The sequence below is a fragment of the Canis lupus genome, chromosome 31 (assembly GCF_003254725.2).
Source record: "Canis lupus dingo isolate Sandy chromosome 31, ASM325472v2, whole genome shotgun sequence".
Taxonomy (NCBI): Eukaryota; Metazoa; Chordata; class Mammalia; order Carnivora; family Canidae; genus Canis; species Canis lupus.
The window spans coordinates 691,498-704,854 of record NC_064273.1 but is presented as its reverse complement, the minus strand read 5'-3'; the positions used below and the strand labels follow the sequence as shown (position 1 = coordinate 704,854).

General features: G+C 40.6%; 1 protein-coding gene across 22 annotated transcripts in view; it reads left to right on the top strand.

Annotated features, from left to right (window-relative positions):
• The window catches only part of HTR1F (5-hydroxytryptamine receptor 1F), a 156,509-nt gene that overhangs the window by 67,633 nt on the left and 75,519 nt on the right, over positions 1–13,357 (top strand). Inside the window, exon 4 of one of the 22 annotated variants that reach the window (XM_049104623.1) lies at positions 3,371–3,483. The exons of the other annotated variants lie outside the window; for them this stretch is intronic. The gene's annotated coding sequence lies outside the window, so the exon portion shown is untranslated. The remainder of the gene's footprint in view (positions 1–3,370; positions 3,484–13,357) is intronic. 22 annotated transcript variants of the gene reach the window in all.

The following is a 13,357-nucleotide window of genomic DNA, read 5'->3' as shown; positions in this document are numbered from 1 at the left end:
CCACCAAAAGTGCAAGACGGTTCCCCTTTCTCCACATCCTCTCCAACATTTGTTGTTTCCTGTCTCATTAATTTTCCCCATTCTCACAGGTGTGAGGTGGTATCTCATTGTGGTTTTGATTTGTATTTCCCTGATGGCAAGTGATGCAGAGAATTTTCCCATGTGCTTGTTGGCCATGTCTATGTCTTCCTCTGTGAGATTTCTGTTCATGTCTTTTGCCCATTTCATGATTGGATTGTTTGTTTCTTGGCTGTTGAGTTTAATAAGTTCTTTGTAGATCTTGGATACTAGCCCTTTATCTGATAGGTCATTTGCAAATATCTTCTCCCATTCTGTAGGTTGTCTTTTAGTTTGGTTGACTGTTTCTTTTGCTGTGCAGAAGCTTCTTATCTGGATGAAGTACCAATAGTTCATTTTTGCTTTTGTTTCTCTTTCCTTCATGGATGTATCTTGCAAGAAGTTACTGTGGCCAAGTTCAAAAAGGGTGTTGCCTGTGTTCTCCTCTAGGATTTTGATGGAATCTTGTCTCACATTTAGATCTTTCATCCATTTTGAGTTTATCTTTGTGTATGGTGTCAGAGAATGGTCTAGTTTCTTCTGCATTCTTCTGCATGAGGATGTCCAATTAATTTTCCCACCACCATTTACTGAAGACACTGTCTTTTTTCCAGTGGATAGTCTTTCCTGCTTTGTCGAATATTAGTTGCCCATAAAGTTAAGGGTCCACTTCTGGAATCTCTATTCTGTTCCATTGATCTATGTGTCTGTTTTTGTGCCAGTACCACGCTGTCCTGATGACCACACCTTTGTAGTACAACCTGAAATATGGCATTGTGATGCCCCCAGCTATGGTTTTCTTTTTTAATATTCCCCTGTCTATTCGGGGTCTTTTCTGATTCCACACAAATCTTAAGATGATTTGTTCCAACTCTCTGAAGAAAGTCCATGGTATTTGATAGGGATTGCATTAAATGTGTAAATTGCCCTAGGTAGCATCGACATTTTCACACTATTAATTCTTCCAATCCATGAGGATGGAATATTTTTCCATCTCTTTGTGTCTTCCTCAATTTCTTTGAGAAGTATTCTTTAGTTTTTAGGGTATAGAACCTTTACTTTTTTGGTGAGGTTTATTCCTAGGTATCATATACTATGATATGGGTGCAATTGTAAATGGGATTGACTCCTTCATTTCTCTTTATTCAGTCTCATTGTGAGTGTATAGAAATGCCACTGATTTCTGGGCATTGATTTTGTATCCTGCCACACTGCCGAATTCCTGTACGAGTTCCAGCAATCTTGGGGTGGAGTCTTTTAGGTTTTCTATGTACAGTATCAGGTCATCGGCGAAGAGGGAGAGTTTGACTTCTTCTTTGCAATTTGAATGCCTTTGATTTCTTTTTGTTACCTGATTGCTGAGGCTAGGACTTCTAGTACTATGTTGAATAGCAGTGGTGAGAGTGGACATCCCTGACTTGTCCCTGATCTTAGAGGAGAGGCTCTCAGTGCTTCCCCATTGAGAATATTTGCTGTGGGCTTTTTGTAGATGGCTTTTAAGATGCTGAGGAATGTTCCCTCTATCCCTACACTCTGAAGAGTTTTGATCAGGAATGGATGCTGTATTTTTCAAATGCTTTCTCTGCATCTATTGAGAGGATTCGATGGCTCTTGTTTCTTCTCTTGCTGATATGATCAATCACATTGATTGCTTTACGAGTGTGGAACCAGCCTTGCATTCCAGGCATAAATCCCACTTGGTCATGGTGAATAATCTTCTTAATGTATTGTTGGATCCTACTGGCTAGTATCTTGTTGAGAATTTTTGCATCCATGTTCATCAGGGATATTGGTCTATAATTCTACTTTTTGGTGGGGTCTTTGTCTGGTTTTGGAATTAAGGTGATGCTGGCCTCATAGGATGAGTTTGGAAGTACTCCATCCCTTTCTATCTTTTGGAACAGCTTTAGTAGAATAGGTATGGTTTCTTACTTAAACGTTTGATAGAATACCCCTAGGAAGCCATCTGATCCTGGACTTTTGTGTCTTCGGAGGTTTTTTGATAATGGCTTCAATTTCCTCCCTGATTATTGGCCTGTTCAGGTTTTCTATTTCTTCCTGTTCCAGTTTTGGTAGTTTGTGGCTTTCCAGGAATGCGTCCATTTCTTCTAGATTGCCTAATTTATTGGTGTATAGCTGCTCCTAATAAGTTTTTAAATTGTTTGGATTTCCTTGGTATTTGTGGTGATCTCTCTTTTCTCATTCATGATTTTATTATTAAGTCTTTTTACTCTTCTTTTTCATAAGGCTGGCTAATGGTTTATCTATCTTATTAATTCTTTCTTATCTGATATAAGGATGGCTACCCCTGCTTTCTTTTGTGGACCATTTGAATGTTAGATCGTTCTCCAATCTTTTATTTCAGACTTTAGGTGTCCTTATGTATACAATGAGTCTATGTAAACAGTAAATAGATGGGTCTTGCTTTTTTATCCAGTCTGAAACCCTGCGCCTTTTGATGGGGTCATTAAGCCCATTCACGTTCAGAGTTACTATTGAAAGATACGAATTTAGTGTCATCATAATACCTATTCAGTCCCTGTGCTTGTGGATTATTTATTTAGGCTTCCTCTTTCTTTGAGAGTCCTCCTTCATATTTCTTGCAGAGCTGGTTTGGTGGTCACATATTCTTTCAGTTTCTGCCTATCGTGGAAGTTATTTATCTCTCTTTCTATTCTGAATGACAGCCTTGCTGGATAAAGTATTTTTGGTTGCATATTCTTCTAATTTAGGACCCTGAATATATCTTGCCAGCCCTTTCTGGCCTGCCAGGTCTCTGTGGAGAGGTGTGTTGTTATTATTATACTTCTCCCCATAAATGTTAGGGATCTCGTGTCTCTTGCTACTTTAGGGATCTTCTCTTTATCTTTGGAATTTGCAAGTTTCACTATTAAATTCAGGTGTTGAACGGTTTTTATTGATTTTAGGGGGGGAACTCTCTATCTCCTGGATCTGAATTCTCCTGGATCTGAATGCCTGTTTCCCTCCCCAAGTTAGGGAGCTATGGACCTCTGTCCCTTTCGGCACCCTCAGGAACCCCAACTGAACGTAGATTTTTCCTTCTGAGGTTGTCATTTATTTCCCTTAACCTATCCTCATGATTTTTTCATTGTTTGTCTCTTTTTTCCTCAGCTTCCTTCCTTGCCATCAACTTGTCATCTATGTTGCTCACTCATTCTTCTACCTCGTTAACTCTCATCGTTAGGACCTCCCGTTTGGATTGCATCTCATTTAATTGATTTTTAATTTTGGCCTGATTAGATCTAAATTATGCAGTCATGAAGTCTCTTGAATCCTTTATGCTTTTTTCTAGAGCCTCCAGTAGCTTCATAATTGTGCTTCTGAATTGGCGTTCTGACATTGAATTGTAATCCAAAGTTTGTAACTCTGTGGGAGAGAGGACTGTTTCTGATTCTTTCTTTTGTGGTGAGTTTTTCCTTCTAGTCATTTTGCTCAGTGCAGAGTGGCCAAAAACAAGTTGTACTGGAAAAGGGAGAAAAAGAGAGAGAAAAGAAATAAAAGGGTGGGGGCCAAACAAACAGAAAAAAAAGAAACAAGGGGGAGTATCCTCTGAGTCTATATACTGTGAATCCCTCGACTTCCCCTGGAACTTTCTAGTGCTGCTTGGTCAAGAACTTGCTCTTCTCCTGTCCTTCTAGGTGGTCTTCTGGGGGAGGGGCCTTCTGATTCTCAGGTGTGTGCCCCTGGAGAAGCTGCCCAGCCCCCTGCCAGGTGCACGGCTCAGTGGGAGCTGTTTATCCTGTGAGGCCCCTGCTCAGTCCCAGGTACAAGGTGACACCAGGAGGAACAACAACAGTGGTGGCGGCCAGCTCTCCAGCCCTGGTGTCAGCTCCCGCAGTAACTACCGCAGCTCCCAGTCCCCAGGGGCTGGATGCTCCAGCGGCAGAAAGCACCAATCTGCATAGCTCAGCCGACCGGTGGCAGGAGCGTCCTTGCTGTCCTGTGTCCTCCCGGCTTCTGCCTGTCTCGGGGGGAGCGCAGGATCTTGGGCTGTGTCCCCCAGTGCCCTGGGCTCCGGGGCCTGCGTTGCTGGAATTGGGCTCCTGGGGCCGCGCAGCCCCCTCCGTGTGGAGCCGCTGTTGGAGCCGCCGCTGGAGATCCGGGGGCTCCAGCCCTTTCGGGCGCTAGACCCGCGGTGTGTGGTGCTCTTTCCCCAGGGCGCAGTTTCTCTGTTAGTGCCCCTGGGAGCCTGAGGGCATCCCTACCCCTCCTGGGATCCTGCCCGAGGTCCGTGCAAGCGCCTTTCCATTTGGGAGGATTGGTGAAGCTCCTGCTTCTCCGGGCCTGGGCTTTCTTGTCCTCGGGGCACTCGACGGTCGGCCTTAGCCCGGCTGCTCATGGGGCCCCTCCCCCTTGGATGCTTTTTTATAACTTTTTTTTTTTCGTCTTCCTACCTTGATAGAAGCGAACTCTTCTCACTGTTGCATTCCAGCTGTTCTCTCTTTAAATCTCAGACTGAATTCGTCAAGTTATAGATTTAGAAATCCTCAAAGCACAGTAGACTTCAGGAAATATAAATGCAAGGAAAATCATGCCTAGGAACAACATATTTGAACTCCTGAAAGCCAAAGATAAAGAGAAAATCTTGAAAGTAACCAGAGTAAACATATTACATATAAGGAAACAGTGATTGAAATACTCTAGCTTTCTTATTGAAATCTAGAGGCCAGGAATTAGGGGACAGAGAGGGATTATTTAAGAGCTGATATTAAAAAAGAAAAACAATAATAAACAACATTTAACTCACAAGTTCTATTTTCAGTGAAAACATCCTCTGAGTACAAAAGTAAAAAAGAAAAGTTTAGATAAAAGGATTTGTTGTCAGCAAACCTGTACTATAAGGAATGCTAAAGGATGTTTTCAGGCTGAAGGGAAATATTTTTGAAGAAGTGAACAGCACTGGAAATGATAAGTATCTGGATAAAATAAAAGAATATTTTTCTTCTGAAGCAAAAATGAATGTTATAATGCAGATATAACATGTATAATTGTGTCTACAAAATCCTTGTATGACTAATGATCACATTTTAAAAATACCAAGATGGTATACCTAAATCTATATAAATAACCATAATCAATGGATTAAACAGTCTGATTAAGAGGTGAAAAATGTTCACAATACATGTGAAAGAAATACCCAAATATATTCTGAGAGATACACTTTAAATATAAAAACAAAGAGAGGTACCTGGGTGGCTCAGTCAGTGAAGTGTCCAACTCTTGGCTTCAGCTCAGGTCATGATCTCAGAATCATGATTTCAGGGTCATAAGGTCAAGCCCTGTAACTGGCTCTGAACTCACTTGAGATTCTCTGCCTCTCGAGCTGCCCCTCCCCCTGATTCTGTGTTCTCTCTCTCTAAAATAAATTGGCAAATAAAATATTTTAAATAAAGAGATAAATAGAAAACCAAAGATATTTGAAAGTAAATAGAAGGAAAAAGATCTGCCATTTGCATAAGAAGTTTGGAAATACTATATTAATATTAGATAAACTAGGCTGTAAGATAAAAAATACTGCCTGAGGTAAAGAACATTTCATAATGATAGAAAAGATCATTTCATCAGAAATACATAATAATCATAAAGTATACAATAATAAGAAAGCAACAGATTACATAAAACAAATAATGGCACAATTAAAACGAGAAATAAACAGTTCTACAATCTTTGTAAAAGATTTTAAGACTCTATTCAGCAATCACTAGAACTAGAAAAAAATACTGATTAAGACATAGACAGTCTGAACAATATTACAGGACCTTGACATCACTGATATGTATAGATTATTATATACAACTGCAGAATACACAGGTTTCATTCACAGAGATATACCATAAAACAGAAAACACAACTCTCATTACACTTAAAAGGATTGAATGCATAAGGATTTGTGCTGTGATTACAATGATTAAATAACCCAATAAACAATAGGGAAAATATTGAGAGAACACTGTGCAAGAGAAGATGGTTGACAAGTTAGCACAATATTCATTAGCATTAAGAAACTGCCATTAAAATTCACAAGGAGATAACACCACACACTTATAAGGATCCTAAAATTAATTAATTATTGTATGCTGACAATACCAAGTTCTGGGGAGCATGTGGAGCAACTAGAATTTGCAAACACTGGAGTTATACAGGTAAAATGATACGATAACTGGAAAATTGTTTTACAATTTTTTAAAACATTAAAGATATACTTATTTTTCTACCTAACCATTACACTCTTATCCAAAATAGTGAAATCAGAGTCTGGTACATGAATGTTCAAGTATTTTTTTATTCACAATAGCCAAAACATGGACATGATTCAAATGTCCGTCAACAAATGGATAAACAAGAAAACAAGATATTGTATAGCCATACAGTGGAATATTACTCAGGAATAAAAAGGAGAGACTAGAAATACATTCAACAACATGGATGAATCTTGAAATTATTATGCTGAGTGTAAGAATCCAGGCTAAAAAAAATACACAACACAAGATTCCATTAATATACAATTCTAAGATATGCACACTATAGTGACAAATAAGTAAGTGGGGCACCTGGGTGGCTCAGTTGGTTAAGCATCTGCCTTCAGCTCAGGTCATGATCCCAAGGTCCTGGGAAGAGCTCCACATAGCTCCTGTTCAGTGGAGAGTCTGCTTCTCCCTCTGTCCCTCCCATGACTCATGCTCATGTGCATTCTCTCTCTCTTTCTTTCTCTCACTCTCTCTCTCTCTCTAAATGATACTTTTTTTAAATGAAAATTATAGATACCTTTTTAAATGAAAAAAAATTTTAAGTGGCTGTCTAGTCTCAGAGCAAAGGGAATTATGGACTACAAAGAAACACAAAAAAACATTGAGGAGTAATAAAAAAGTTCCATATCATGTTGATTGTTTTACAAGTGTTGAACCAACCTTGCATCCTGAGGATAAATCCCACGTGGCCATTGTGAATGATCTTCTTAATGTATTGTTAGTTCCTATTGGCTAGTACCTTGTTGAGAATTTTTACATCTGTGTTCATCAGGGATATTGGTCTATTATTCTCCTTTTTGGTGGGGTCTTTGCCTGGTTTTGGAATTAAGGTGATGCTGCCTCATAAAACAAGTTTGGAAGTATTCCATCCCTTTCTATCCTTTGGAACAGCTTTAGTAGAATAGGTATTACTTCTTCTTTAAACATTCGATAGAATTCCCCTGGGAAGCCATCTGGCCCTGGACTTTTGTGTCTTGGGAGGTTTTTGATGACTGCTTCAATTTCCTCCCTGGGTATTGGCCTGTGCAGGTTTTCTATTTCTTCTTGTTCCAGTTTCAGTAATTTGTGGTTTTCCAGAAATGCATCCATTTCTTCTAGATTGGCTAATTTATTGTGATATAGCTGCTCATAATACATTTTTAAAATCGTTTGTATTACCATTGTACTGGTTGTGATCTCTCCTCTTTCATTTGTGATTTTATTAATTTGAGCCTTTTTTGTTTTTAATAAGGCTGGCTAATGGTTTATATATCTTATTAATTCTTTCAAAGAACCAACTCCTGGTTTTATAGAACTGTTCTACAGTTCTTCTGGTCTCTATTTCATTGAGGTCCCCTCAAATCTTTATTATCTCTCTTCTTCTGCTTGGTGTAGGTTTTTCTTTTTTTTTTAATTTATGATAGTCACACAGAGAGAGACAGAGAGAGAGGCAGAGACACAGGCAGAGGGAGAAGCAGGCTCCATGCACTGGGAGCCCGACGTGGGATTCGATCCCGGGTCTCCAGGATCGCGCCCTGGGCCAAAGGCAGGTGCCAAACCACTGCGCCACCCAGGGATCCCTGCTTGGTGTAGGTTTTACTTGTTGTTCTTTCTCCAGTTCAATTAGGTGCAAGGTTACCTTGTGTATTTGAGGTTTTGCCAATTTTTTGAGGGAGGCTTGTATTGCGATGTATTTCCCTCTGAGCATCCCTTTGATATATCCCAAAGATTTTGAACAGTTGTATCTTCATTTTCATTAGTTTCCATGAATCTTTTGAATTCTTCTCTAATTCCCTGGTTGACCCATTCATCTTTACTAGGATGCTCTTTAACCTTTGTTTGAGTTTCTTCCAAATCTCTTCTTGTGATTGAATTCTAGTTTCAAAGCATTGTGGTCTGAAAATATGAAGGGGACAATCCCAATCTTTTGGTATCGGTTGAGACCTGATTTGTGACCCAGTATGTGCTCAATTCTGGAGAAAGTTCCATGTGCACCTGAGAAGAATGTGTATTCAGTTGTGTTCTGATGTAAAGTTCTGTAAATATCTGTGAAATCCATCTGGTCCAGTGTATCATTTAAGGCCCTTGTTTCTGTGGAGATGTTGTGCTTAGAACACCTGTCATTTGCAGAAAGTGTCGTGTTAAAGCCCCCAACGATTAGTGTATTATTATCTAAGTATGTCTTTACTTTGGCTATTAATTGATTGATATACTTGGCAGCTCCCACATTTGGGGCATAAATATTCATGATTGTTAGGTTCCCTTGTTGGATAGATCCTTTAAGTATGATATAGTGTCCCTCTTCATCTCTTACTACAGTCTTTGGGATAAACTTTAATTTATCTGATATAAGGATGGCTACCCCGGCTTTCTTTTGAGGACCATTTGAATGGTAAATTGTTCTCCAACCTTTCATTTTCAGGCTAGAGGTGTCCTTACATCTAAAATGAGTCTCTTGTAGACAGCAAATAGATGGGTCCTGCTTTTTAATCCAGTGAAACCCTGTGTCTTTTGATGGGATCATTTAGCACATTCAAGTTCAGAGTAACTATTGAAAGATATGAATTTAGTGTCATCATAATACCTATTCAGTCCCTGTTCTTATGGATTATTTATTTAGGCTTCCTCTTTCTTTTATAGGGTCCCCTTTAATAATTCTTCCAGAGCTAGTTTGGAGGTCAAATATTCTTCCAGTTTCTGCATGTCTTGGAAGCTCTTTATCTCTCCTTCTATTCTGAATGACAGCCTTGCTGGATAAAGTATTCTTGGCTGCAGGTTCTTCTCATTTAAGACCCTGACTATATCCTGCCAGCCCTTTCTAGCCTGCCAGGTCTCTGTGGAGGGGTCTGCTATTAATCTGATATCTTTCCCCATATAAGCTAGGGATCTCTTGTCTCCTGTTGCTTTAAGGATTTTCTCTTTATCTTTGGAATTTGCAAGTTTCACTATTAAATGCCGAGATGTTGAACAGTTTTTAATGATTTTGGGGGGTTCTTCTCTATCTCTTGGATCTGAATGCCTGTCTCCCTCCTCAAATTAGAAAAGTTATCAGTTATGATTTCTTCAAATATACTTTCTGGTCCTCTCTCCCTCTCAGCCTCTTCTGGAATCGCAATTATTTGTAAATTCTTCCTTCTGAGGGTATCATTTATTTCCTTACGCCTTTCCTCATGATCTCTTAATTGTTTTTTTCTCTTTTGTCCTCAGTTTCTTTCCTTACCATTAACTTCTCCTCCATGATGCTCACTCTTTATTCCACCTAATTAACCCTCGTCATTAGGACATCCAGTTTGGACTGCATCTCATTTAAATAATTTTTAATTTTGGCATGATTAGATCTAAATTCTGCAGTAACGGGGCAGCCCCAGTGGCACAGTGGTTTGGTGCCACCTGCAGCCTGGGGTGTGATCCTGGAGACCCGGGATCGAGTCCCACATCAGGCTCCCTGCATGGAGCCTGCTTCTCCCTCTGCCTGTGTCTCTGCCTCTCTCTCTGTGTCTATGAATAAATAAATAAAATCTTTTAAATAAATAAATAAATAAATAAATAAATAAATAAATAAATAAATTCTGCTGTAACAAAGCCTCTAGAGTCCTTTACGCTTTTTTTCCAGAGCCACCAGTAACTTTATAATTGTGCTTCTGAATTGGCTCTGACATCAAATTGTAATCCATATTCACAACTCCGTGGCAGAGAGTACTGTTTCTGCTTCTTTCTTATGTGGTGAATTCTTCCTTCTTGATTTTGGTCAGTGCAGAGTGGCTGTATGAGCAGGCCGAGTAAAAATATGTCAACTACGACATAAGTAAATTCCACCCTAGATGATTTTGATGAGGTCAGAGACCTGTAAATGAAAAAGAAGATTAGAACAAAATAAAACAAAAGGAGCACGAAAGTGAAAAACAAATCTTAAAACAAAGTAGTAAAAAGTAAAATGCCAAAAGCCCCAAAGAAGAAAAAAAAAAAAAGAAAAAGAAAAAAGTAAAGAGGAAGGAGAGGGGATAAAAGGCGGCAGGGGGCAGGGACTGGGAGATGGTGATGGTGAAGAAGTTGTACTGGAGCTAGAATGTAGTCTACCTGAGGGGTCCTAGAGGGTGATTTTCTTGGTTCTGAGTATATTAAGTTCTATATGTTAGAAGATACTCAGTCCCAAATCTATATAAACCAGCAATGCTTGTAGAAGGTCCCAACATTGACCACCAAAACATAAACTAGATAAAAGAGGGGGGCAGAATGGGAAGGAAGAGAGAATATAATAGCACAGACTGAACCAGCATGGTATACCACTTGGTTCTGGGTGCATGTTGGTCATGTTCTAGAAGGTATTAACTTCTGCCATTGTAGAACAAAAGGAGGCACAGAAAACAAAAAAACACAAAATAAAAACCCATATCTGGTATATCTCCCAAAATTAAATTGAATATGTTGAAGGGTAGACAGAAGTGAAAAATACATCTAAGACATGTAATTTTAGAAATATAAAAGTCAAAAAGGAAAAAAAAAACTTAAAAATGAAGAGCTGGTAAAATATTGTAGTTAACGTGGGAAAAGAGAAAAAATATTGGAAATTTTTAGTCTGATATAAAAACGAATCAAAATGGAAAAAGAAAGAAAAAAGAAAAGAAAAAAAGAAAAGGACCCTCTAGTTCTACATACTATTTTCACTCAGTCCTGGAACTTTCCATCACTGCTTGGTCGAGACCTTACTTTTCCCCTGTCCTTCCAGCTGGTCTTCTGAGGGAGGGGCCTGCTGTGCTGATTCTCAGGTGTGAGCACCTGGGGAGATGCCCCCACCCCCACTGGGTACCAGGCTCAGTTTACCCCATGAGGCCCCTGTCCCCTGGCGGCCCCAAGTCTCCCAGGCACACGGTGACACCAGGAGGAATGACACCACTGGCGGTGGCCAGGTCTCCATCTGCGGCTTCAGCTCCCCCAGTAAGCACCCACAGCTCCCAATCTGCACTGGCCTAGATGCTTCCGGGGCGGGTGCACTAATATGCACAGCTCGGGGGCACCCAGCAGCAGGAGTGTCCTCGCTGTCCTGTGCCCTACCCGCCTGTGCCTGTCCCGGGGGGACCACAGGATCATGGGCTTTTTTCACTTGGAGCCCTTGGATCTGGGGCCTGAGCTGCTGGAATCACGCTCCTGGGACCCCGGCTCCTGAAGGCAACGGGGCTCAGCCACCTCGGTCTGGAGCCACCCACCTAACCCCCTGGCTTCTCCCAAATGCACCAAGGGCTGCGCTCTAGCCCTTTACCAAGATTGGCCCTCGGTGTGAGCTGCACTTTCCCCTGGGCACCCCTCCTCTCCTAGTGATCCCAGGGGACTGCAGGCATCCCTGCTTCTCTTGAGCTTCTGCCTGATTTCCCTGCTGAGTGCTTTCCATCCAGGAAAAATCCGAGAAGATTTTTAAAGTTCCTATGTCTCTGGGGTGGGGCTTTCCTGTCCTGGAGTCTCTTGCTGCCCCCATTAGCCCGGCTTCTTGCAGGGCCCCTCCCCCACTCAATCTTGTTTATATATTTTTTTCTGCCTTCCTACCTTGTTTGAAACTAAAGCTTTTCTCTCTATAGAGTTCCAGCTGTTCTCTCCTTTAATCTCAAGTCAAATCTGTAGGTGTTCAGGATGGTTTCAAAGTTATCCAGGTGAGTTTGTGGGGCCAGATGAGTTGAGAACACCTACTCCCAATGTACACGTTCAATGCAATCCCTATCAAAATACCATAGACTTTATCCACAGAGTTGGGACCAATAATCTTGAGATCTGTGGGGAATCAGAAAAGACCCCGAATAGCCAGGGAATATTGAAAAAGACCACCAGAGCTGTGGGCATCACAATGCCGGATTTCAAGCTGTGATCATCAAGACAGTATGGTACTGGCACAAAAACATACACGTAGCTCCATGGAACAGAATAGAGAACCCAGAAATGGGCCCACAATTCTATGGTCAACTAATATTCCACAAAGCAGGAAAGACTGTCCACCGGAAAAGGGACAGTCTCTTCAATAAATGGTGCTGGGAAAATTGGACATCCACATGCAGAAGAATGAAACTGGACATTCTCTGACACCACACACAAAGATACACTCAAGATGGATGAAAGTTCTAAGTGTGAGACAACAGTCCATCAAAATCCTAGAGGAGAACACAGGCAACACCCTTTTTGAACTTGGCCAGAGCAACTTCTTCCAAGATACATCTATGAAGGCAAAGGAAACAAAAGCAAAAATGAACTATTGGGACTTCATCCAGATAAAAAGCTTCTGCACAGCAAAAGGAACAGTCAACAAAACTAAAAGACAACCTACAGAATGGGAGAAGATATTTGCAAATGACCTATCAGATAAAGGGTTAGTATCCAAGATCTATAAAGAACTTAGTAAACTCAACAGCAAAGAAACCAACGATCCAATCATGAAATGGGCAAAAGATACGAATAGAAATTTCACCAAGGAAAACAGAAATGACCCACAAGCGCAGGAGAAAATGCTCCGCATCACTTACTATCAGGAAAATACAAATCAAAACCACAATGAGATACCACCTCACACAGTGAGAATGGTGAAAATTAATGAGACAGGAAACAACAAATGTTGGAGAGGATGTGGAGAAAGGGAAACCCTCTTGCACTGTTGGTGGGAATGTGAACTGGTGCAGCCACTCTGGAAAACTGTGTGGAGGTTCCTCAAAGACTTAAGAATAGAGCTATCCCTACGACCCAGCAATTGTACCACTGGGGATTTACCCCACAGATACAGATGCAGTGAAACACCAGGGACATCTGCACCTGAATATTTATAGCAACAATGTCCACAATAGCCAAACTGTGGATGGAGCCTTGGTGTCCATCAACAGGTGAATGGATAAAGAAGGTGTGGTCTATATATACAATGGAATATTACTCAGCCATCAGAAATGATGAATAACCATCATTTGCTTCAAGTGGATGGAACTGGAGGGTATTATGCTGAGGGAAGTAAGTCAATCAGAAAAGGAGAATCATCATATGGTTTCACTCATATGGGGAATATAAAAAATAGTGAAAGGGATTAT